Source organism: Nuphar pumila, chromosome 16 (genome assembly GCF_984573655.1).
Source record: "Nuphar pumila chromosome 16, dmNupPumi1.hap1.1, whole genome shotgun sequence".
In the NCBI taxonomy this organism is placed as follows: domain Eukaryota; kingdom Viridiplantae; phylum Streptophyta; class Magnoliopsida; order Nymphaeales; family Nymphaeaceae; genus Nuphar; species Nuphar pumila.
The window spans coordinates 62,578,109-62,603,916 of record NC_143264.1 but is presented as its reverse complement, the minus strand read 5'-3'; the positions used below and the strand labels follow the sequence as shown (position 1 = coordinate 62,603,916).

Genomic DNA, 25,808 nt, shown 5'->3' with positions numbered 1-25,808 from the left:
CACATAAAACAATGTAGAGAGGAGTGGACAAAACAGTCATGACATCCAAAATTTCTTGATGGAGAGAGGTCCACCCACGATGATTTTATTTACATGGAAGTCCTTAAAAGGGACAAATAACTATAAAGAACACACGAAAACTGAATTACAAGAACAAAATATAACACAGCCCAAAAAAAGAACAGCAGCATGTGCACTGGGTTGATTCTAGGGCTGCACACAAGCAGAGCTTGGGCCAGCTCGGCTCGGCTCAGCAAAATATTTTAGTGTTCAAGCTCGGCTCAACAAGCCTAGCTTGAACAACTCTTGTTCAGGATCAGCTCAAGACAAACTTGAGCTCAGCTCAGCTCAGCTCAAGCTAAACACCTTCAGACGTTAAAAAGCTTTCAAAGATGAGATTTGAAACCCCCACCTCCCATGTTAATGCCTAACGTCGTACACATATGGGTAAAGCACCAAATTCCTAAATCTGTAAGCATTATAAAACCTTATGAACCGAGCTTAATCGGGCTAACCGAGCTCAGTAGCCTGATCAAGCTCGGCTTATTTATGGGTGCCAAGCTTAAGCTCTTGTTCAAACTCGGCTCGTTTATTTATTTGGATGAATTCGAGCAGAGCTTAAACGGGTCGAGACCGAGTTGTGCACCCCTTGTAACGCCCCAAAAATTTTAACCTTAATTATAGTTCAAATATTGAAATTTCGAGACCATTTTTTTTAATAAGTAAAAGTAAATCAAATCTTATAATGCGGAAACGATTTTTAAAAATGGTTAAGACTTTGGGAGCGGTTACATTAAAAATAACAATTAAATCAAAATGTACGGGATATACACATTTCAAACCACGTACAATATAAGATTGAAATATGAAGAGTTTCAATTTCATTTCAAATCAGAGTATGAAAAAATACTTCAGTCTCTACATGATCAAGTACTTAAAACGAAAAGATCAAGAATACCAAGATCACAAGGTAAGAGTGGACCCTCGAGGATGCAACTCGACCAACCCTTCACTCCAACTACACATCCTACTTTACTTGCATTACATGTCCCCCATAAAACGGGGTCAGACTCGCTAAAGTCTGGTAAAGCAGCCCAAACTCATACTTAAAGAAAACATATCAAGCATTTAAAGGTAAAGATACATTATTCATCCATCGTCAAGTGATAGACAAGAGAAAAACGTCCTATGAGTCATTCATTTCAAGCATTCGAACATAAAGCATTTAAAAGCATTTCATCACTTAATATTTTATTCAACCTTAACTCACGTAATAAAGCAATATTTATATGCATCCAAGTCATACAAGTCATCGCATATATATATATATATATATATATATATATATATATATGCATCTTGAAAAAAAGTCGTCATTATGTATATGTCGGACCCGACCCAATTTATATACTGGATCGGGTCCAGACTCAATCAATGTATAATGTAAATTAGCATGTTATTAAGGGGTATTTATGTACCCTAGTTTTATATACTTAACATATTAATAGAATGAAAGGTGTAGCCACGATCGACTGACGCCCTTTCTCTGGAATCTCTCTCTCTCTCTCTCTCTCTCTCTCTCTCTCTCTCTCTCTCTCTCTCTCTCTCTCTCTCGGTGACAGGTCTGTGTAGAGATCAAGGACTCCTTTCTCACATGGTATCAGAGCAGCGTGACGTCTGGGAGTGAAGAGCTGCCTCGTTTTCACCCTATCAACGTGAAAATCGACAAACGCGTGGATCTAACCAAGTCTGGGTGTGAAAAGGTTGATCTCGGTTTCACGATGACAGGTTCCTCTCTCTTTCTGTGAGAAACTCGACCTCCACGTGAATCTGGAAACGTAAAGTGCAGGTTCCTCTCTCTTTGTCAACTTCCTCGCTTTTAATCTGAAATCATACCTCTGTTTTTATTTCAGATCACTGTGATTCTTCTGATTTTCTACAATCTGCACTTCTAAATTTTTTGTTAATCTCTGCTGTTTTCGTGGGTTCTAAAATTATTTTTTTATTGCATTTTCTGGAAACGCATTATTCCTTTTTGTTTTTCTCTTTCTGTCTGTCGAGTATCACCACGTGAACTTGTTTTCTATCATCTGTAAGACGAGTGTCCTGTTAGTCGAGTGTTCTGTTAGCCAAGCCCTCTGTTTGTTTCTCATACCTAAGTGTCAGTTCAGGTCTTCTCTCAAATGGATTTTACTCATGCGCAGTCATGTCTGTCCTCAAGCTTTCTCAGTCAACTAGTCTCTGAAAAACTGAATAACATCAATTTCTTAACCTGGAAAAGACTGATCATCCCATTTATAAAGAGTCAGGAGCTCTCTGGTCATCTGGATGGATCGGTTCCACCGCCTCCAGAATTCGTTTCGCAAGAAAAAGCGGACGATAAAGGAGAACAATCTGTTGTTCTTTAAAAGAATCCAGAATATGTTGCTTGGATGAAGAGGGATCAATCGCTAGTGGCATACATTACTTCAACTCTCTCACAGGAGGTCCTTATTGCTCTTCTTGATGATTGTTCGGCCAACGAACTGTGGGATAAGTTAGTTCAAACATATTCACAAATTTCTGAGGCAAGAATTATGTTTCTTAAGTGAGAGTTTCAAATGCTGAAGAAAGATTCCATGTCTATTATGGAATACCTGAACAAAATGAAAGGCATCACAGACCAGCTGGCTATTGTTGGGTGTCTTGTCAGTGAAAAAGATAAAATACAAAAAACCTTGAGTGGATTGGGGCCAGACTATCATGTTATGACGACAACCTTACTATGTTTACCAGAACTTCCAAAGTTTGAAGATCTTCGTGCGAAATTATTGCAATATGAAATGACTCTGAAAGGATCTTATGAAGATTCTCATGGACATTCAGGAACACAAGATGTGCTAGCTATGGGAATGAGTTATGGTCGAGGACGAGGAAGTTCTTTTCGAGGAAAGGGAGGCTAAGGGAGAAATACCTATGGAGGTCGTGGCATACTTCTAACACCCAATATACAAGGACAAAGACCCATTCCCACATGTTTCCTATGCAACAAGAAAGGGCACATTAAAGCAAATTGTTGGTTTAATCCTCAAAACAAAGGGAAAGCTCCACAAGCAGAGGCTAAGAAGGATGGAGAAGTAAAGTAGTTGTTGTTGGCAGCCTTGGCAAGATTGAATATGAAGCAAAATGACAAAGGAATTTGGTATGTCGACTCCGGAGCAGCTACTCATGTCACGGGTGATATAAGTAAACTCTTGACTCTTACTCCTTATGTTGGTAAGAATAGCATAGTCACAGGAGAAGGATCTCATCACTCAATCTCACATATTGGAAATGCCATTATACCCATGTCAAAGTCCTCTCTTAAACTTCCAAGTGTCATCCATGCACCTAATATTCAAAAGAACATTGTTTCTGTCTCAAAACTCGTTGATGATGCTAATGCTTCAGTTGAATTTACTCCCTCTTTTGTTTATGTCAAGGATCTTCGCACGAGAAAGACATTCGCTGAAGAAAAACGATGGGGCAACATGTACATCTTTCAAAAAGATCCTTCCTCCATTCATTCCGACTATTCATCCTTGAAGCCTCACCAACGTCAATTTTTTTATCCTGATTTTATATTTACTATTTCTTAATGTAATAAGCCAAGACTTTGGCATAATCGTCTTGGCCATTGTGGTCGTCATTTTATTGAAAAACTTGTCTTGAATAATCTTATTCCTAAGTCCAGTCTGAGTTCAGAGGTCGTTGATACAAATTGTTCTAGTTGTCATTTATGTAAGAGTCATGCTTTACCTTTTGCTTCCATTAATAAAAGATCTTCAAGGCCATTTGAGGTCATTTGTTCAGATGTCTGGGGTCCTGCCCCAATTACTTCCCTTTCTGGCAGTAAATACTATCTTATTTTCATTGATAGTTACTCACGTTATACTTGGATATTTTTTATAAAGCACAAATCAGAAGTCTTTGGATTGTTCCAGAGATTTCATTCTTTTGTTCGAAATCATTTCTCTACCAACATTCTCAATTTCCAGTGGGATGGAGGAGGTGAATTCTCCTCGAGTGATTTTGTTAATTTTCTTCAACATAATGGGATAAAGAGAAGAGTGTCTTGCCCATATACACCTCAACAAAATGGGATTGCTGAGAAGAAGCATCGACATATTGTTGAGACTGCAATGAGCATGATGCACGAGAGCAATCTCCCTGTATCATTATGGACTGAGGCTTTTCACTCCACAGTTCATGTGATAAATCGATTGCCCATGAGTATCTTAGAAAATAAGTCACCATATTTCTCTCTTTTTGGCATACAACCTGATTATCATGAATTACGTGTGTTTGGGTCTGTTTGCTATGTTAACATTGACAGCTCACTAAGGCACAAGTTCCAAGATAAAGCCTTAAAATGCAGGTTTATAGGATATGTAGAAGACTACAAAGGGTACAGGTGCTATGATCCCCTAAGTAAGCGTGTCAAAATATCAAAAAATGTAATTTTCGATGAAATGAACTTTGATAATTAGAATGCTAATTTAACCCTTCATGCTGATAACTCAAGCCCCAGTGTTGAGGTATACTACCCATGGTTAAATTCAGAACTCTTTTCCAATGGTAAAGTAGACTGTCCAGCAAATTGCAGTCATAAGGAGACACATGAGGAATCAGCCAATGAAACTCAAACGGAAGAGACCGTTACACATGACTTGGAGCCAACACGGTATAAGGGTGTTGTGTACACCCGGCGAGAGAAAGAGCCCTCATTCATTTCTTGTACAAGTACGGATCCATCTGATCCCGCTTCATAGATGATGGATATTAGAGGATCCTCACGGATTCGACATCCGCTTGACAGGTGGATAAGTTATAAAAAAAAATCATTGGATTTTCAGTTGTTATTGACATCCATAAGAAAAGAGGATGAGCCCCTCATGTTCTATCAAGCTGCGAGCTCTAGAAGATGGGTAGAAGCAATGAATGAAGAAATGGAGGCCTTACATGAATGTGGGACATGGGAGATTGTACCTAAACCACTAAACAGAAATGTTGTTGGGTCAAAATGGGTGTACAAGATAAAGTATAAACCAGGCGGGAGCATCGAAAGGTACAAGGCTAGACTTGTAGCCAAGGGATTCACAGAAGAGGAAGGCCAAGACTTTGATGAAACTTTTAGTCCTGTAGTTAAAATGGGGACCATTCGCATTGTGTTGAGTCTAGCCATTAAACATGGATGGACAATGAGCCAACTGGATGTAAAAAATGCATTTCTGCACGGGGATTTAAAAGAGGAGGTCTACATGGAACAACCCACTGGATATGCAGAACGAGACGCCAAAAAATATATATGCAAGTTAAAGAGAGCACTCTATGGTTTGAAACAAGCTTCTCGTTCCTAGTTCGACAGTTTTCTATAGAGATACAAAGGCATGGCTTCTCTCGGTCCCTTCTGGATCACTCATTATTTATTCACAATGAACAAAGAGTCACTACTCTTCTATTGATATATGTAGATGACATCATCATCACAAGGAACTGTAAAAGTCACATTGAGCAGGTGAAGAAGTTATTAAATCAGAGATTTAAGATGAAAGATTTGGGAGAGCTGCGATATTTTCTTGGGGTAGAAGTTGATAAAAGAAGTGATACACTCACCCTTACTCAACACAAATACACGTTGGACATTCTCAGCAGAGCAGGCATGATAGATTGTAAGCCGTTAACAACTCCAAGTGTCATTCATCAGAAACTGAGTTCAAAAAAATGGGATATATATGGAGATCCCACTAAGTATGGCAGCTTAGTTGGCATGTTGCAATATCTGACTTTTACTAGACCTGATATAGTATATTCGGTTAATCAGGTATCCCAGTTTATGCATGAACCTCGTATGTCACATATAGAGGTAGTCAAACGTATACTTCGTTACCTGAAGGGTACAGTTGGTGATGGGCTGGTATACAAGAAAAGAGAATTAGATCCAGGCGGAGGCCATGAGATCGTCATTTATGCTGATGCTGATTGGGCGGGTGATCCAGATGAACGACGATCAGTATCCGGTTATTGCAGCTTCATTGGACCAAACTTGATATCCTGGAGCAGTAGAAAACAAAAGGCGGTTGCTAGGTCAAGTACTGAGGCTGAATACAGATTGATGGTCGCTGCCACGGCTGAGGCTACATGGATAAGACATCTCCTGACAAAAATGGGAGAACCGATTGCTCGGTCACTGTTGTTGTGTGACAATCAAAGTGCCATCAACATGTCCTTCAATCCCATCCACCATAGTCGAGCAAAGCATATTGAAATAAATCAACATTTTATTAGAAAAAAGGTTGAAGATAAAGAGATTGAGCCCATGTATGTGCCAACTAAAGAACAAGTTGCTGACATCCTCACTAAAGGGTTGACAAAGGACAGATTTTGGTTTCTGAAAAGCAAGTTGTTCATGGTTCAGCACCATGCACAACTTGAGGGAGGTTGAAAAGAAGTCGTCATTATGTATATGCCGGACCCGACCCGATTTATATACTGGATCAGGTCCAGACCCAATCAATGTATAATGTAAATTAGCTTGTTATTAAGGGGTATTTCTATACCCTAGTTTTATATACTTAACATATTAATAGAATGAAAGGCGCAGCCACGATCGACTGACGCCCTTTCTCTAGAATATCTCTCTTTCTCTCTCTCTCTCCCCTCTCTCTCGGAGACAGGTCTGTGTAGAGATCAAGGACTCCTTTCTCACGTATCTAAGGCATTCAAATCATTGCATCATTTTCATATGCATTCATAATTCTTATAAACCATAAGTCAAATCGCATTTGACCTTTCCAACGTGAAACACACACACATACCTTATAAGTAATTTAGTTAGATATTCATGATACACATCAATCATGATACATAAGTGTGATATATTTACTCAGACAATCATAATGCAATCATTTGCAATGAAACTATGTAAGTGTGATGTATCATTCACCTAATAAGTCAAAATTGGTCATTTGTAGGCATGATGTGTCATTCACCTATACGCTAACATAAGCGTCACAATCATAACCTCATATCAAGATCTAAAATCAATAAGGATCTGATTATCATATCTGTGTTCAATATATAATCACGCTATAATAGAAAAGCCAAATCTATAGATTCATAACTGACTATCTCAATCAACTCAGAAGATCATCACAATTTATCATAACATTTCATTTATTCATAATAAAAATTTACAAAATCCACACCAGATCACTTGGTCTAGAAAATGTACGACCTCACAAGGAGTTACCGCCTTAGATGGATGGTTTACCTGCTCTTGGACAATGCACTTCCTCACAGGAATATACCGTCTTCGCGGGCTACCCGTTCTTGGACAATACACTTCCTCACAGAGACTTACCGCTCTAGCCGGATTACCTGATCTGGTCATGCACACCCTCACAGAGAATCCTTTGAGAACAGTTCCTCAACGGGTACCATATCCAGTGAAAACTATTGTGATACATGCATCAATACAATTGACCACTCTCAGGGTCGATAGCCATCAACACGAGCATAAGCATGTATACAATCAAAGCATCACATCAAACATCACTTTATATGGCATTAAAATTATAAAATCACACATTTAACCAATAAGGCTTCATGAACCAAAGTTCACTATTGAACTTAAACATTTATCGCATGCATTCATAATTTTATTTCATGTGGCATTTAAATCATATCATATATAAGCATATTATCCTACCTATCATATCATCGCCACAAAGAACATTAAACTTCGTAAATTGAACCTCGAAGGATGCGTAAACAAAACATGAGTTCTATGCATGCATACGTGAACATGCACATTTCATGAGTTCTACAATCACAAGAGTCCTAGATATCCACAACTAAGTGAAGTGTGTGAGCATAACTTGTATTTTCAATTCATTTAGATATTCAATGCAACATCATGCTTACACAATTATTGCCTAAACATGCTTTCTATAAGTTTAGCTAAGGTATCTTACCTTAATAATGTTAAGAACAATGAATCAAAACTCAAAAGACCAAGGAGTTTCGAAGTCCGCAAAAACCGCTACCCAAGCAATACAACGAACCCTTCGTGTGCGATCACAAATGCAAAAACTCAAAAAATGTTAATTATAACAAGATTAGCCAAAAATAGCAAATTACCCTATAAATCATTACCAAGAGCCAAATAACACACAAATATACTCCAATAATTTACAAACTCCATCAAAAATATATTTAAATATAATATATATAGTGATTTATAGCCCAAAATAGTTCTATAAATGCAAATTATACCCTTGATCGGCTTGAATAAACAAATGAATATGAAAAAAAATAAATAAATAAAATTCAAAAGCTAGAAACACATTTCTAATTTAGAGATAAAAAAATGAGTTCTTTATTTATTAATAATCCTTAAAAATTATGGGTTTTACATCAACTAAATGGTTTGGGCAAAAGAAAACATAGACACATCATTGAGACATCTAGAACCTTACTTATTTCTCAAAACATTCCAAAAAGATTTTGGGTCGAGGCAGCTCTTGCGTCTATCTATATCATCAATCGTCTTTCATCCAAAAATTTAAATAAGGTTTCACCCTTTGAAATTTTGTATAAGAGAGACCCTGATTATAGTAGATTAAGATTTTTTTGGTGCAAGTGTTTTGTTCTTACAGATAAGAATGATAAACTCGCACCAAAGGTCATTCCATGTGCTTTTTTTGGATACTCCGAAACTCAAAAAGGGTTTTGATGCTATGATGTTGAAAATGAAAAATTGCATGTGTCTAGAAATGTAAGTTTTTTAGAAAATGTTAGTGGGTTTGAAAGATATGAATCTCATGAGAAATATATAGATTACTCTTTCCTATTCGACCTATTATCTAGAGATGATGACATTAGTAACGATGAGTCTACACAAAATAGTTTTAGAAATAATGATATTGAGGAAAGTAACAACTTTCCTCATCCATGTATCCATCAAGAGATTGATGATAGAACATACAAGGAGCCTATCACCTATACACATAGGGAAAAAAATAGTTTTAGAAGTGCTATAGAAAAATATAATGAGCCTAATGAAACGACTACATTGAGTAATGAAAATTCGCAAAGAACATAGAGAAATAGGAAACCCCCTTCTAGGTTCATATCCTATGACTCCTCTCCCAAACATAAAACATGCCTTAGTGTCATTCACTCATACATAGAACCAAAAAAAATTGAAGAAGCCAAAAAGAGTGATGAATGAATAGAGGTTACAGAAAATGAACTTAGAGCCCTTAAAAAGGCTAAAACATGGGAATTTCAAGATCTTCCCAAAGGTAAGAAAACTATAGGGTGTAGATGGGTTTTTAAGGTCAAAACCAAGAGTAATGGAACTCCTAAGCGATATAAAGCTCGTCTAGTTGCTAAGGGTTATGATCAAGAATATGGGATAGACTACGATGAAACATTTGCTCTCGTTGCACGTATAGTTACAATTAGGTGTCTTATTACCATTGTGTCAATTAAAAAGTGAAACATATACCAAATGGATGTTAAAACGCCTTTTTAAATGGGGATTTAAATGAAGAAGTCTACATGGATGCTCCTCCTGGAATGAATTGTCCTAACGAAAAAGTCATTCGCTTACAAAAAGCGCTCTATGGTTTAAAACAAACTCCCAAGGCTTGGTATAATCGTTTTAACAACTTAATGACAGAAAATGGATTTATCTCATGCTATACTGACATTGTCCTGTTTGTGAAGAAATCTGATGAACGAATTGTAATCTTGCTATTATATGTTAATCATACGTTAATTACAAGTGATGATGTCAAGGGAATAAAAAGAATTAAGCTTTCATTGACAGAAAATTCGAGATGTCAGATTTAGGGTTTCTGACATATTTTTTAGGCATTGAAGTTGTCTTTTTCTCATAAAGGATATTTTCTATCACAAACTAAACTTGCATGTGAGGTCATTGACAGGTCAGGTATTACTAATGATAAAATTTGTGAAACACTAGAGATAGTTGGATCAAAGATGAAAAATGATGATGGGATTCCCCTGGATAATCTCACTCCCTACAGACAGCAGGTTGGATCATTGATGTATCTTAACATCACCAGGCCTGATATATCTCATGCAGTTCATATCACTAGCCAATTCCAACATGCCCCTACATCGGTGCATATGAGTGAAATTCTTCGAATCATCAGATATATAAAGGGGGACTATAAATAAGGGAGTCTTTCTCTCTTCATCTTCTGAATTAAATTTAATTGCATATACTAACTCTGATTGGGGAGGTAACCCTAATAACCGTAACTCTACTACTTGTAATAACCGGAGTGAAAAAAAATTAAGGCTTGGATTCGGGTCGGATCCGAACCCGGACCCGACCCGAACCCGAAAGGGAGGCACCGTCTCCCGTGTCTTTTGAAGACAACGAGGCAGGGGTTTCAAAGAGAACCCCCACCCCCCTTCTTCCTCTCTCGGTCTCTCTCCCCCGATCGACTCTCTCCCTCTTTCCCCCTCGTTCCTCCCTGCGGTCACCGACGTCGGTGACTCGTCGCCGGCCACCGCCTTCATTCTGTGTGCTACAGGGAGCTGGCAACCTCAGCTGGCAACGATAGTATCGCCGGCAACCACCTTCTTCCCTCTTTTGTGAAGGCATCGACGACACCGCCATCGCCTTCCGCTCCGGCGACTCTCCAGGTACGCACCCACCTCCCTTCCCCTTTTCTTTTCCTTTCGCCTCCTCTTCTTCTTCTCCGTGAGAGATCAACCGACAGGGGGGTTGAGCCCCCTGTCGTCGGCAGGGGGACTCCCCCCCTGTCTCTCTCTTTGGGTCGATTGACAGGGGGGCAGAGCCCCCTGTCGTCTCCATTCGTCGGCAGGGGGCTTCGCTCCCCCTGTCCCTCTTATTTTGCCGGCAGGGAGCGGAGCTCCCTGTGTCGGCCCACCTTTTCGGCAGGGGCTTCTGCCCCCTGCCTTTTTGTGGATTTTTCGGCAGGGGCGGAGCCCCTGCCTCTTAGTGGTTCTTCCGGCAGAGGAGGGGCTCGCCCCCCCTCCTCTCTGTTCTCTCTATTACAGCAAGGGAGGGGCCGAGTCCTCATCCCTGCCTCCTGTTACGGCAGAGGAGGGGCTCGCCCCCCTCCTCTCTGTTCCCTCTGTTCGGCAGGGGAGGGGCACGACCCCTCCCTGCTTCTGTTACGGCAGGGGAGGGGTCGATCCCCTCCTCCCTGCTCCCTGCATCTCATGACGGCATGGGAGGGTCGAACCCTCCCTGCTACCTTTGACGACAAAGGAGGGACGAGCCCTCCCTGCTGCCTCTTTTGGTCAAGGGAGGGGTCGAGCCCCCTCCCTGCACCATCGTCTTCTTCTCCTCTCCTCCTTTTCAGTCGGCAGGGGCGATGCCTCCTGTCACCTGTGTCTGACTGGTTGGTAGGGGGTGATGCCCCCCCCCCCCCTGCCGCCTGTTATTGATCGACTGGCAGGGGTTTTCAGCCCCTGCCCCTCACTCTCTCTCTGTTATCGTTGGCCGGTAGGGGCCGTGGCCCCTACCTAACGTCTTTTGACAGGACGACAGGGGCATCGACCTTGTCGCCTGAAACTTTTGGATCAGCAGGGGCTAAAGCCCCTGCCTGTCGTTTCTGGTAGGTCGGCAGGGGTTGGAGCCCTGCCTGTCCTTTGTCGACAGGGGTGACGTCCCCTGTCGCCTGCATCTGTTCTTCGGCAGTAAGGGTCATTGGACCCTACCTCGCATTTCTTCAAGGTTGGCGGGGACCGTTGCCCCCTGCACCTTGTTTGTTTTCCGGTAGGGGGTTTTGCCCCTCTGCCTTGATCTTGCTGCCTCTGTTGCTCTTATGCATTCTGCAGGGAGCTCTAACCTCGTATCGGGGTCCGGTACTGCTGTAGGTCTTACCGGACCCACTTCTTATTTGTATTTTGGCATGCTAACCTTTTTAGCATCACAGGTTGAACGGTGGATCCTGCTCGCTCTTCATGGCTTGAGCTCGTGCTTACCTACGCAGCTTGCATACGAGGACCGTCACCCCTTAAGGTAGGGGAAGATTGCACAGAAGACTTGAATAATTGAATTAAGTTCAATCAACTAAAAAGGGACCATTAAATAAATATATATATATAAAAATATATATATTTATACGAGTACGCATTTAACTCAAGGACGCGGTTTCGCGATCCTTGTCCTTTACTTTGTCGTCGCGTATCGCGCAAAGGTTCTGCGTTGCACTCTTGCTTACGGTTTTTACTTTGTCGTCGCGCATCGCGCAAAGGTTCTACGTTGCACTCTTGCTTACGGTCTTTACTTTGTCGTCGCGCATCGCGCAAAGGTTCTACATTTCACTCATGCTTACAGTTTTTACTTGTCGTTGCGCGTTGTGCCGAGGGTTTGCGTTGCACTTCTGCTTACCGCCTTTACTTTGTCGTCGCGCTTTGCGCCTAGGCTCTTGCTTTTGCATATGTGTTGGTATTGCCTTGCTATTGCATATGACGTGCAGGCTCTTGCTCTTTGCGTATGCCTTAAGGGCATCCTTGTGGAGGATGCAAGGGGCATTTACCACTCTCCCTCTTGCGACAAGAGTTCAGTCGAGAGCGAGCGACACATCCTCGTCTAAGGAGAGGGATACCTCGCAAGGATCCTGGCTCTTAGTATGCGCAGTCCTGCATAGTCGACTTGAGATTTTAGGGAGCTGCGCAATAGCATCAAAGACTGCTCCAAATCGAAGCATTTGGAAGGATGTGACTGGCTGGTTCTGCTCGCCTTTTTGGCATATCTCGGGTGATCCCGAATTTGGGGTTCGAGCGAACTTCTTAGCGGGTGTTCTGTTAAGAAACCTGTATCCCGTCTATCAAGACCGGTATCGAGTCATGCGAGACATGTAGATACCCCGATAGAGGATGTGATTCGAGATAATCACATGCATAATGTTGGCCCAAGGTACTGCTGTTTCAAAAGATAAAGTAAAGTTGATAAACTATAAATCTTTGTGAAACACTCCTGTTTAGGCTTTTATTGAGGAGCTATACCCCCTTCATCCTAAAGTACTTGTAGTCGTGCACGACACATCTAGTACTGCGATGATTGGACGAGACGGTCGTGCGACCTCGAACAGCGCTAAATGCAAAATGTTGTAATCACATAAATGGCCTCACATTCGCCTTCAAAGGCAAGATGCTTGAGTGGTTTAAAGACCACAGCATAGGATGGGTCATTAGTTAAGCAACCCCTAACGCACCCATTCGCTTTTGGTTATTCTGTCAAGGGAGAGGACAGAGCGGTACAAAACTCCAATGGACAGGTTGTTAACAACCACCCCACCGGCAATGATCCGGCCTCCTCAGTCATTGGAGTTAAGGGGAAAGGGGCTACACAAGTTAGCTCAACACTTCTATAAAAGTTGGATGCATCTGTGGCACTGCTTTTCAGCCTCTAGGGAATCCTCTCTCGGCTAAAGTCGTCCCCTTTGGAGCGGACTCAACTAGCTATTCAGGATATTGAAAATACATAGAATAACAGACGCCCGAACTAGTCTCAGTTGTTTCTACGTTTTGCCTGCGCGTACCCGCAGGCCAGTAATTATCGAAACATAAGGTCTGTTCACACTGGTCGTTGGGTCGTGAGATTCGCTTGCACTACTAATTTGCTTGCTTGCATGGTAGTTCAGTATGCTACTCGTTGAGCTGTGTACGTCTGTCAAGGCGTTACTCTAGTTGGTTAAACTGCTTACGAAGTTCTTTGCGGAGTAATAAGGAGCTTCTCATACTAGTTAAATGTTTATAATAATAACACTATGTCAGTTGCTACATATTAGCATGTGACTTGCTTTATCCCTTGGTCGAACAGTTTGGTGCTTATTGTAGTGTAGCACTTGTTGGCTTGCATCTCTTATGATTGATGTGATTGCATACAGCTCGTACTCTACGAACTGGTGGCAACTAGGATTGATGTAGCCGCTTGTCTTATAAGTTGCTTACATATTGTGATATAATTGTTGTCGTATGATTGCTTATGAATGACTTGTGATGCAATAGTTTATGCCTTACGATTAATTTAATTACTTGTTGATGGACCGAGCCATTTGATGGTGATTGTATGTTTTACGAGCATTGTTATGAGTGCTCGTCTTATTCAGTTGTTTTGTTTGGCTAACAGGTAGAGTTAGTTACTCTTCGCCCATAGAATCAACTGGATTGTCATATCTGTGTGTTCTCATGTGTCGTTTACGCATGCTTTGAGGTCCTATTTGAGGATTGTAATGTTCCTCGTGGCAATAACACGATGCGTAGGATTATATGCTTCTATGTGAAGTGATACGATGTATAACGCTGATATACATGCTTGTGCCCATATTGTGGCTACCGACCCCGAGGCGGTCAATGGTTCAGAGCAGTCGATTATTGATGCATGTATCACTGAGTGGGGTGTCTGTCGAGCACCTGATCTCCAAAGGATTATCTGTGAGGGCGTGTATGATCAAGACCAGGTACCCGGCTAGAGTGGTAGATTCTCTGTGAAGATGTACAATGTCCACGAACGGGTAGCCGCAAAGACGGTGAACTCCTGTGAGGAAGTGTATGGTCCAAGACCAGGTATACCATCTAGGGCGGAATTCCTTGTGAGGTTATACATTTCCCAGACCAGGTGATCTGGCATTGATCTTGTCGTTTATATTAGTGGCTATCGACCCTGAGAGCGGTCATTCGTGTTGATGCGTGTATCACAATGATTTTCATTGGATATGGCATTTGTTGGGGACCGGCTTCCCAAAGGTTTCGTTGTGGGGGTATGTATGATCAAGATCAAGTGACCCGGCTAGAGTGGGAGATTCTCTGTGAGGACGTACACTATCCACGAACGGGTAGCCGCAAAGACGGTGAACTCCTGTGAGGAAGTGTATGGTCCAAGACCAAGTATACCCTCTAGGGCGGTAATTCCTTGTTAGGTCGTATATCTCCCGGACCGAGCGATCCGATGTGGATCTTGTGTTCTTGCTTACCATAAAAAGTTATGGTGAGTTGTGATGATCTTCTGAGATTGTTTGTGATAGCCAACTATGAATTCATAGTTTCGGCTTTCTGTTTTAGCATGATTACATGCATGACTCAGGTGTGAGAATCAAATCGTTACCGATTTAAGTTAGTGATCATGTTTTGGACCTTCTACGGAAGGGTGAGCTTTTTCTGAGAAAGTATGACGCCTTAGTGAGTCATAACCGATGACAGCTAGCCGCGTAAGACTTTGAGAGAAGGGAATAGATTAAGGTTGTTCAGGACAAAGCGTTTGTTAGAAGTCGTGAAAACGACAAACGATGTCCTAATACTGATTCAATGCAGAGACCTTGTTCTAGGAACGAGAACAAGCTAGTTGCGTGGTGGTTCACAGCCTACGATCAATTGAATCGTTTGTTGTGTTTGTCAGTTGCACTGCTTACTTGCTTTGAACTGCTTACGCATTTGCACTGCTTACGCGCTTGCACTGCTGACTCGCTTGCACGCCTTACTCGCTTGCACTACTTATTCGTTTGTACTACTTACGCGTTTGCACTATTCACCTGCTTGCATTGCTTACCTGTTTAACTGCATATCTGTTTTAAATTACGTAGCCTACTGAATTAAATGTACTTAATTCAGTTTTCTGTTAGTCTCTCTTGTGCACCTACTAGTTTTTCGCGAAACTAACTCATTCTATGGGTACAGGTGATGATTAGGTACTCTACGGGCGATGGCGCGATTGTAAGATGGCTTCAAGACTTCTTCTTCCTGCTCTTAGCTCGCGTCTTGGACGTTATGGGTTTGTATCGGATTTTCCTTGGGATATCCGAATCTTGTGAGTTTTGGTTCTTTTAGCTAACGTCCCCAAAGTTGTCAGCTTGTCTTATGATTTATCAAAAGAAAAATCTTCCGTTGATTTCATAAACAAACTCTGAAGGAAAGAGACATCTCTAGTCTCTTGCCTGCTTTTCTGAAAATGTTCGCAAGTTTGAAATTTGGGGCGGTACACTACTGGTTTCTGTATTTTTTTAGGAGAGTCATTGGTCTCTTGAAGATGCAAGAAACAACAAAAGATGTCTTTATCCTCTACTGAAGCCGAGTATCGAGCCATAGCGTCTACAACCATGAAAATAGTATGGATTTGATGCTTACTAAAAGATATGGGAGTTCGCATTCAAGAACCAACAAAGTTTTGTTGCGACAACAAGAGTGCGATATACATTGCCAAGAACCACATCTTTCATGAGAGCACGAAGCACATCGAGATGGACTGCCACTATACTAGAGAATAATACCTTAAGAAGGTCATCGATCTCCCATATGTGACATCCGAGTATCAACTAGCTTACTTCTTCACTAAGGCGCTTTGCTCTCCTATATTTCATTTTCTCCTTGGCAAACTTGCGTTCATCGCACCGTAAGTTTAAGGGGGGTGTTAAAATCTCTCTCTCTCTCTATATATATATATATATATATATATATATATATATAGAGAGAGAGAGAGAGAGACATATATATCATATATACATATGTATACGTATCTCTATGTATATATACATAGATATATATATCATTTACCTTTTTATAATACCCTATAAATGGTAATTCAGTCTTTTCACATTTTACACATATTTCAATAGAAATATGTTTGTACATTTTTATTTTCTTTTTCTTTTACGTATTTTTTCATTTTTTTTATTTAATTTAATTTTTTTATTTTTTTTTTACTTTGTACCATCCTTGGGGGGGGGGGGGGAATGTAGTCCTTGGAGGGGCTCCAACGACTACTTTTGAGCCCCTGCAATGCCTCCTTATGTGGGTTATAAATAGGGGTCGTCCCCTTGTATATAAAACAAGCATGACACCTCAAGCCCCTTTGCATTTTCAATAAAGAAACATATTTTTATGCCTTTATACATGTGTGTGCTACTTTTATGCCTTTGTGCATAATTATTCAAGTGTTCTTTGGGTGCCTTTGTGCACATCTCTTCTGAGGAATTAGTGCTTGTATCATATTGTCTCTTTGAAGACATTTTCACAGGGTCCACCATAGAGACGTTGGACCCCTCCAACGATCATAAATATGACCGTTAGAGGAGATCCAACGTCTCTATGGAAGCCCCTCCTTGATCCCATTTTGTATATAAACAAGGGGCATTGCCCCATGTAATCTAGAGGCTTTTTGTAAAGCCCTCTTTTTATTTAATAGAATTTTTTTGTGCATTTGTGCTCTTTTGTGAATGTTATTTTGTGTCTTTGTGCACATATTTTCCGTTGTGAATATAGTGGGTTAATCAAGTCATCTTTGAACTTAATCTTCTTAAAGATATTTTCACAAATCAAGCCTTTTATGCCAAGTAACAATATATTTAATTTGGACATGATTACAAAATGATTTGGATTGCAAAGACAAAAAATTCATGTAATATAGGTCTCCTCTTATATGGCCTTACCCTATCCATTTCTCGGATGAGAGATCATGCACATAGCAATTGGTTGGTGAAAAAGAGACACTATATCTAAAATCGGTAATTTGAGAAACGGAAAAGAGATTTAAGTTAAATTTTGGAATAATCCTAATTTTTTGAACATAAAATTCTTTGCCTTGACTAAAACTTTTTCAAGTTTTTTCATCCCTTCAACATCTAATGATGTTCCATCGGCCGTGAAAACGAATGACTTGAAAAAATTAAACTTGGTTTGGATAAAAAAGATGTATTTGAAACCATATGAAAGGAGGCACCCAAATCAAAGATCCAAGAGGACATACCGGGGGTTGATGATATCGCGGCACCGAAGGAGGAAGGTGTAAAAGAGTTGATTCTCATGAATTGTTGGAAAGTTTTTATAAGTTTAGCAATGGAGTTCTTTATGTATCCATTTCTCTTTGATTCTTCACTTGAAATGCTTGGATCATCTCCAACGGAAGTTGCCTTCTTTTTAAGCTTAGGACAATCCGGTCTAGGACAATTTTTTTTCCTACACCATTGTTATTTTTCAAAAAATGAGGAGGTTTATATGTCCTCATGTTGTTTCTCGGTCTAGATACTGCATGGACTTCATCAAAGTCCGTTTTTAGAGCCAGGTGAATTTCTTCTTGGCATAAGTCGGCAAGGATTTCACTAAGAGGTATAGAGGCCCTACGAAGAAGAGATCCACTTAGTTGTTTAAATTCGAGACGAAGCCCATAGATAAATTGGAAAAATCTCAAAAATCTCTCTCTCTCCATTTGCTCTTGCCTCGTGGCAATAGTGCTTCCTTCCCATTATAATTCAAGGAGATCAAGTTCATCTCATAGAAGGGATAGAGTACTATAATAGTAATTAATACTCATATCCCCTTGATTGGTTCCTCTCATTTTTTTTTAAAAAAGAAGTGCCTAGCAAGGTCCTTTTGAGTATACGTATCTTTCATGAAAAACCATGTTTTGTTAGCTTTTTTGAATTTGGCTAGATTAGCACAAATCTTGAGTTCCACGTTATTCATGAACCATGCCAATATTTTGGCATACTCACTTTCCCAATCTTCAACTTTAGATTAGTATTCTTAAATAACTTTGGCATTTTCTTCATCACTCAAGGCTTTTTCTTCATTCCCCTCCTTGGTGAGCTTCAATTGTAATTTTGGAATAGTTCCATATATATCCCCAAAAGTTTCTTACCTTTGAGGTTGTTTTTCGTAGCGGTCGCCCACATTTTATAATTGGTCCCATTTAATTTGAAGGAAAGGTCAATCTTTGCATCTTTGTCGGCCATTGTGGAAGGAGTTTAAGAACAAAGGTATGAATCTCAAAACCACTCAAAATAAGAGAGAGCAGTCCCAATAGTGCTTCCAATACCTAGTGGCTCTGGTACCATGTAATGAAACACTAGGCAAAGAACAATGACAAAAATGACTATAAGAGATGTACAAACATACAAGTAAGAAGTCACTAATGGGCAAAATACAATAAGCCACAAAGTGGCAAGTGACAAACACACAACGAGAGAGAGAACTTAAAAATATAAATAATCTTCTTATTGAGAAAGTAAGCCCTCAGGATTTTTTTGGGGGTGAGAAAGTAAGCCCTCAGGACTCTCTGGGGTGAGAAAGTAAGCCCTCAGGATTTTTTTTGCTTTTTTTTTTTAAGGCAAGAGTATCATGAAACAAATCTTTCATGTACTTCTGTTGCACAAACAATTGATGTTATATATTCCTGGAAGATACGCATCACTTGGCCCCTTTATGTTCCCAAAGTGCAGTGATTTTTTTTTCTCAAAATTCCAGACATCTTCTATACTTCTCAAGATCCACTGTTTATATTCCTGCACACCCACGATCTTTTAGACAACCTAAAAAATGAAAAGCTAAAACACTAGTGCATGTCACCCATGATCTTTTAGACAACTTGTTTAATCGAATTTCAATCACAAAAGAGACAATCCGCTTCACAGGAGGTTCTCATTTTGTCAAAGGAGCGAAGTCGGATACAGACCTACATTAGGACTGGGGGTCCTGCCCCCCTTAAAACTTATATTAGAGCCTTTATTTGGCTTTTATTTGGCTGCTTTCAACATAGGTAAAAATAAAATTCTGCGCCCACCCAAAAAAAATCCGCCCCCTTAAGAAAAAAAAATGGTTTATGTTTGGCCCCCAATAAAAGTTTATGGGTTCATCCCTGAGCGAAGTTCTAGTTTTTTGTTTTTTTCTTAAGGCAAGCTGGGAGAACCCTACCAATTATACAATTATACCATTGGGTTTTGAACATGCAACGTCCCAACACAAGGTGACATGCACTAGCTACTACTACTACCAGACAAGCGGAACCCCCATTGGTAGCAAAGTTCCACTTTCTGCACACTGTTCTCTGAAGTCCAGTACGACACTTGCTAATATATTTCATACTTCTTAGCTCTTAGTATGTTGAAAGGCTATTAATAGCCCAATTTAATCATAAAAGATAATTTACTTAGGAAGAAGGTTGCAGAAATAAAAGCAACATGATTCAAGGAAACAAAAAACATTACAAAACGAGAGCATATTAGATGCTCTGCCAAATCACCGCAGGAAAATGCTCTAACATCCTCACCATCAACCGTCCATTCTGGATATCAATGGCCCCCAACATGGTTGCCAATGATGACATTATCAATACACGGTCAGATGTTAGAGAGAGTGGTTGAACACTTTATGTTTGGGCTCAACTTGTTTAGCTGAATGAACTGCTCATGGCTTGGCTTGCCAGCTATACAAACCGCTCATGAATGAGTTCATGGCAAACCGGCCCGAGATTTTTCATTTTCTATGTTGCAGAGATCATAAGATTTACAACAATCACAACATCAAATAAGAAGTCATTTGATTCTTTCATTGAAAAAGGTATGTTTTTTAATCAAATTTATTTATTTTCTGAATGCATTATTTAGTGCTTGCATGCATTTGTTAAATGGTTGCAACAAGAATGTGAATTATGATTTCTCTTAATGTATTATTTTTTAAATGCTTGACAGCTGCAATATAATGTATTTGTTAGATAATTGGAACTTATATTATTTATTGTTTTAGATACATGTTTTATTTTGTCAATAATGACATAAATCTTATTTTTTGATAAAATAAAAATATATAATTATATTTTCGCTTCTCACTCGAATCCTATATCGCTTCCTTCTTCGCTTCTTAGGTCGCTTCCGAGACGCTTCCTAGGTCGCTTCCGAGATGCTTCCTGGTTCGCTTCCTAAAATTTTAGAAGTGCCTCGCTTCCCGCTTCCGCTTCCCGTATCGCTTCCCGCTCCAGCTTCCTCGACTGGCAACTCTGCTTTGACCCTTCAACAAAACAATTTGTCTATTCGAGAATATTTTGTCGAACTATCGTCCATTTAGGACGAGCTTGCTATGCTCGAACCAAAATGGAGCGGAGAAGCAATTGAGTTAAGACACAAACAACTAGAGGAAGATCAATTCTTCAATTTTCTAAATGGACTTAGACCCGAATTTGAACAAATTCGGTCATTTCTTCTATCCGCCTTCACATCTCCCTCTATCGAAGATGTAATCACCAAGCTAAGTGGTGAGGAAACCCGTATGAGGATTAGTAAGAATAATCCTAGCATCATTGCTACATCATCTTCTCAAGATGATTGTGAAGGGGTTAATGTTGTGTCAACACCCGAGAATAATATGAAGGCTTACAAACCTCCTCATTTCAAAAATCAAGGTCAAAGAGGAAATGATCGATATGGCAAAAGAGACTATAGCAAATTAACTTGTCATTTTTGTAAAGAACCCGGGCATATCAAACCCATTTGCCCCAAATGGAAGAAAATTCTTGCTTCAGCTATGGCATCCCGACTAGAGGAACGACCATCTTCATCAAATGGGTCTCTTTCCCTTTAACAAATTGTGGATGCTCTACAACCTCTTCTCAAGGGAGGCATTTTAGGAGCCGCTATGTCATCCTCCTCACCTCCCAGTAAGACGTCTTGGCTCTTAGATTCCGGTGCATCTTTTCATATGACTTCAAGTGCTTGTTCTCTTTTCGATTTTTCTAAAAATTCTCTTTCATCTTTTGTATCAACGACGGATGGAACCCCTTTTGAAATTAAAGGAATAGGCAATTTTGAAGAACAAGACTTCTTTATTACAAAAATTCGTCTTATACCAAAACTAAACTTAAATTTACTTTTGGTGTCTCAACTCTCGGACTATGGTTGCGATATAAAATTCTCTTCTAATAAATGTTGGATACAGGATCGCCAGTCCGGGAAGTTGATTGGGGAAGGCTCTAGGAGAGGAGACCTCTACTATGTTGATTTTCTCCAAATTCCCAAGAACCAGTTTGGTAATGTTGCTCAAAACAAAGATATTCATGTATGGCATAAGAGACCGGGGCATCCCAACATTGTTAAAATCACTTATTTGCCTTTTATTAAGCATCTTTGTAATGAGAATTTTGTATGTAATGAATGTATTCTTGGAAAAATGAAAAGTCTACCATTTACTCAAAGATCCATGTTTACAACGAAATCTTTTCAAATTGTTCACTCCGATGTATGGGTCCGGCTCCTATGATATCTAAGGGAGGTTTCTCATACTATGTTATTTTTGCGGTCGATTAGAGACTCCCATCAAAAAATCTGAACAAGGTTTTCCCATTTGAACGATTGTATGAAAAAGAACCTGATTATAGCATGTTAAGGGTTTTTGGATGAAAATGTTTTGTCCTTACTGATAAAAATGACAAACTCTCCCCCAAGGTCATTCCTTGTGCCTTTCTTGGTTATTCCGAAACTCAAAAGGGTTTTCGGTGTTATGATATTAAAAATGATAAACTATGTCTCCAGAAATGTGAGCTTTTTGGAAAATCTCAGTGGTTTCGAAAAACTTGAATCTAATGACGAGAATATAGACTATTCTTTTTTATTTGATCTTTTAATTGAAGGTGATGATGAGTCAATTCAAAATGACTCAAGTGATAATGAAATCAGTCTTGTGTCCCTTTAATTTCATCAACATGTCAATGAGGAACCACATAGAGATCCCATAACCTATACTCATAGAGATAGAAATACTTTCAGAAGTGCCCTTGAAAGATATGATGATACTGGTGGGACTGCTGCTCAAAGTGAGAAGAATCTTCATAGGACCGAAAGACATAGAAAAAACCCTTCTAGGTTCATCTCATATGAGTCTTTTTCACCTAAACATAGAGCTTGTCTAAGCGCCATTCATTCTTACATAAAACCTAGAAACTTCGAGGAAGCACGAAAATGTCATGTATGGATAGCTGCAATGGATAATGAACTCAAAGCTTTGAGAAAAGCCAATACATGGGAATTTCAAGACCTTCCTAAAGGTAAGAAAACAATAGGGTGTAGATGGGTATTTAAGGTTAAGACTAAGAGTGATGGGTCTCTTGAGAGATACAAGGCATGTTTGGTTGCAAAAGAATATAGTCAAGAACATGAAATTGATTATGAAGAGACCTTTGCCTCAATAGCTCGAATGGTCATTGTCCGATGTCTTATAATCGTTGTCTCAATCAACAAGTGGAACATCTATTAAATGGATGTTAAGAATGCATTTTTAAACGGAGATCTAAATGAAGAAGTATATATGGATGCTCCTTCTGGTATGGAGTCTCCTAAAGAAAAGGTGTTTCACCTTCGAAAAGCACTTTATGGTTTGAAACAAGCCCCCAAGGCTTGGTATGATAGGTTTAATTCTGTAATGATAGAAAATGGTTTTTCATCTTGTTTTACTGATACTGCTTTGTTTGTTAGAAAATCCAATGCAGGGATTGTTATTTTACTTCTACATGTGGATGACATGCTTATAACCGAAAGCGATTCTAAAGGGATTAAAAGCATAAAATCAATTTTAATGGATAGGTTTGAAATGTCTGACTTGGGATTTCTAACTTGTTTTTTGGATATTGAAGTAGCATACTCTCATAGAGGGTATTTTTTGTCTCAAACTAAGCTTGCATCTGAGATTATTGATAAGTCAGGTATTACAGATGATAAGGTTTGTAAAACTCCTGCTATAGTAGGAGCTAAAATGAAGATTAATGATGGTGTTCTCCTCTCCGATCCTACTCCCTACAGACAGCTTGTAGGATCGTTGATGTACCTGAATATTACCAAACCAGATATCTCACATGCAGTTCATACGACAAGTCAATTTCAGCATGCACCAACTTTTGTTCACATGAGTGTCGTCTTACGGCTCGTAAGATACCTAAAGGGTACTCTAAATAATGGAGTTTTTCTGTCAACTTCTTCTGATTTAAAATTAAATATTTATACTGACTCTGATTGGGGAGGTGACCCAAATAACCGTCACTCCACTACTGGTTTTTGTGTGTTCTTAGGTCATTCACTGATCACGTGGAGATGTAAGAAGCAACAAAAAGTTTCTCTATCTTCAACTGAAGCTGAATATCGTGCCATGGCAACTACTACCATGGAAATTGTATGGATCCATCAGCAGCTTGAAGATATAGGGATCACTACTGAAGGGCCCACTAAGCTATGATGTGATAACAAGAGTGCAATTTATACTGTCAAAAATCATACTTTCCACGAGCGGACTAAGCACATTGAAATGGATTGCCATTATGTTCGTGAAGTTTATCTAAAAGAAATCATTAATCTACCTTATGTTACTTCAGAATATCAGTTAGCAGATTTATTCACCAAAGCTTTATGTGCACCACGATTCAACTTTCTCCTTGGCAAACTTTTGGTCATCATGCATTAAGTTTGAGGGGAGGTGTTAAATTATGTAATCTAGTATATGTATTCATATATATATATATATATATATATTGAAATACATATACATATGTACTATATATATATATATGTATATGTATCTCAATATATATATATGAATATATTTACTTATTTCTTTTTTTGTTTCTTTTTACTCGAAAAGGGTATTTTTGTAAATTCTTATTTTACGCATATTCCCCTTGGAATATGATTGTAATTCTTCTTTTTTCTTTTACTTTTTCTTTTTCTTTCTTGGTTTTTGCGCCACATAGGGAGGTTCCCCAAAGAGTCGTTGGGGAGCCTCCAACAGTCACATATGTGACCGTTGGGGGCTCCCAACGACTCTGTTGGGAGCCCCCTTTTGTGGCTCCTTCATGTGCTTATAAATAGGGGTTTCACCCCTTTGTATTTCTTATGGCTTTGAGTCAAAGCCCAAGTGCTCAGTAAAGTGGTTCCAATATTTTGATGTTGTTGCGCATTTATGAGATTTTGTGAGTTGTGCTTTTGTGCACAAGTGTTCTAAAGTGTTCTTATCGTGCATGTGTGCCGAGTTTGTTATCAAGAATATTAAGGTCTTGATCTTAGTATCTTGTTAGAGATACTTTTACACGTATACCAGATGAGGATCATGATGCTGTGACTGAGTGTGAGAGGTAAGAAAGCTTGTAGAAATTGACTTCAAAGGAAGATGGGGGATAGGTAATGGAATAGTATCACCCTGATCGCATAGTTATCTGGAGGCAGTACTTGAAAAAAAAAGGAATGGATTCAAAGAAAGATACATCTGCACTGACATACTGCCTACGAGCGATGGGATCATAACACAGGTACCCCTTTTGATTTCTTGGATAGCCCACAAAGATACACTTTATGGATTGAGCCGATAGTTTGTCTCAATGAGGCCCTAGTTTGTGAACAAAACAAAAACACCCAAACACCTTGAGAGAGATCGAGAAAAGAGGTGCATTGGGATATAGGATTTTCACAGGAATTTTTTCTCCCAATGAGGATGACGGCATGCGATTGATAAGGTAACAAGTTGTAAGAATGGCATCTCCCCAATATAAAGGAGGCATACATGATTGTAGCATAAGGCTACGAGCAACATCTAGAAGATGTCTATGCTTCCTTTCAGCTACCCCATTTTGTTGGGAGGTATGAGCACAAGTAGTTTGAGGTCGCATGCCACGAATCTTATAAAACAGTAGTAACTCATTGGTTTTAAACTCGAGAGCATTGTCAGTGTGAATGATCCTGATAAGAGAATCAAACTGAGTTTTTATTTCAATAATGAGAGACATAAGGATTGAAAGAACTTTTAATCTGTCTTTTATTAAAAATACCCATGATAATCTGGAAAAATCATCGACAATGACTAAATAATAACACTGGGACCTACTGGGAACTCTACTAGGGCCCCATACATCAATATGAAGAAGCTCAAATAATCTTTGACTCGATGGACTCTGACTTGAAGGAAACGAACTCCTGTGGTGTTTACCCAACTGACAGGCTTCACACTGGAATGAGGCAGAAGGTGAAATTTGG

At 39.6% G+C, this 25,808-nt stretch overlaps 1 protein-coding gene across 3 annotated transcripts in view; it reads right to left on the bottom strand.

Moving 5' to 3' along the window:
- LOC149813343 (U-box domain-containing protein 33-like) overlaps positions 1–25,808 on the bottom strand; it is an 88,704-nt gene that overhangs the window by 57,130 nt on the left and 5,766 nt on the right. The gene's annotated exons all lie outside the window — the stretch shown is intronic.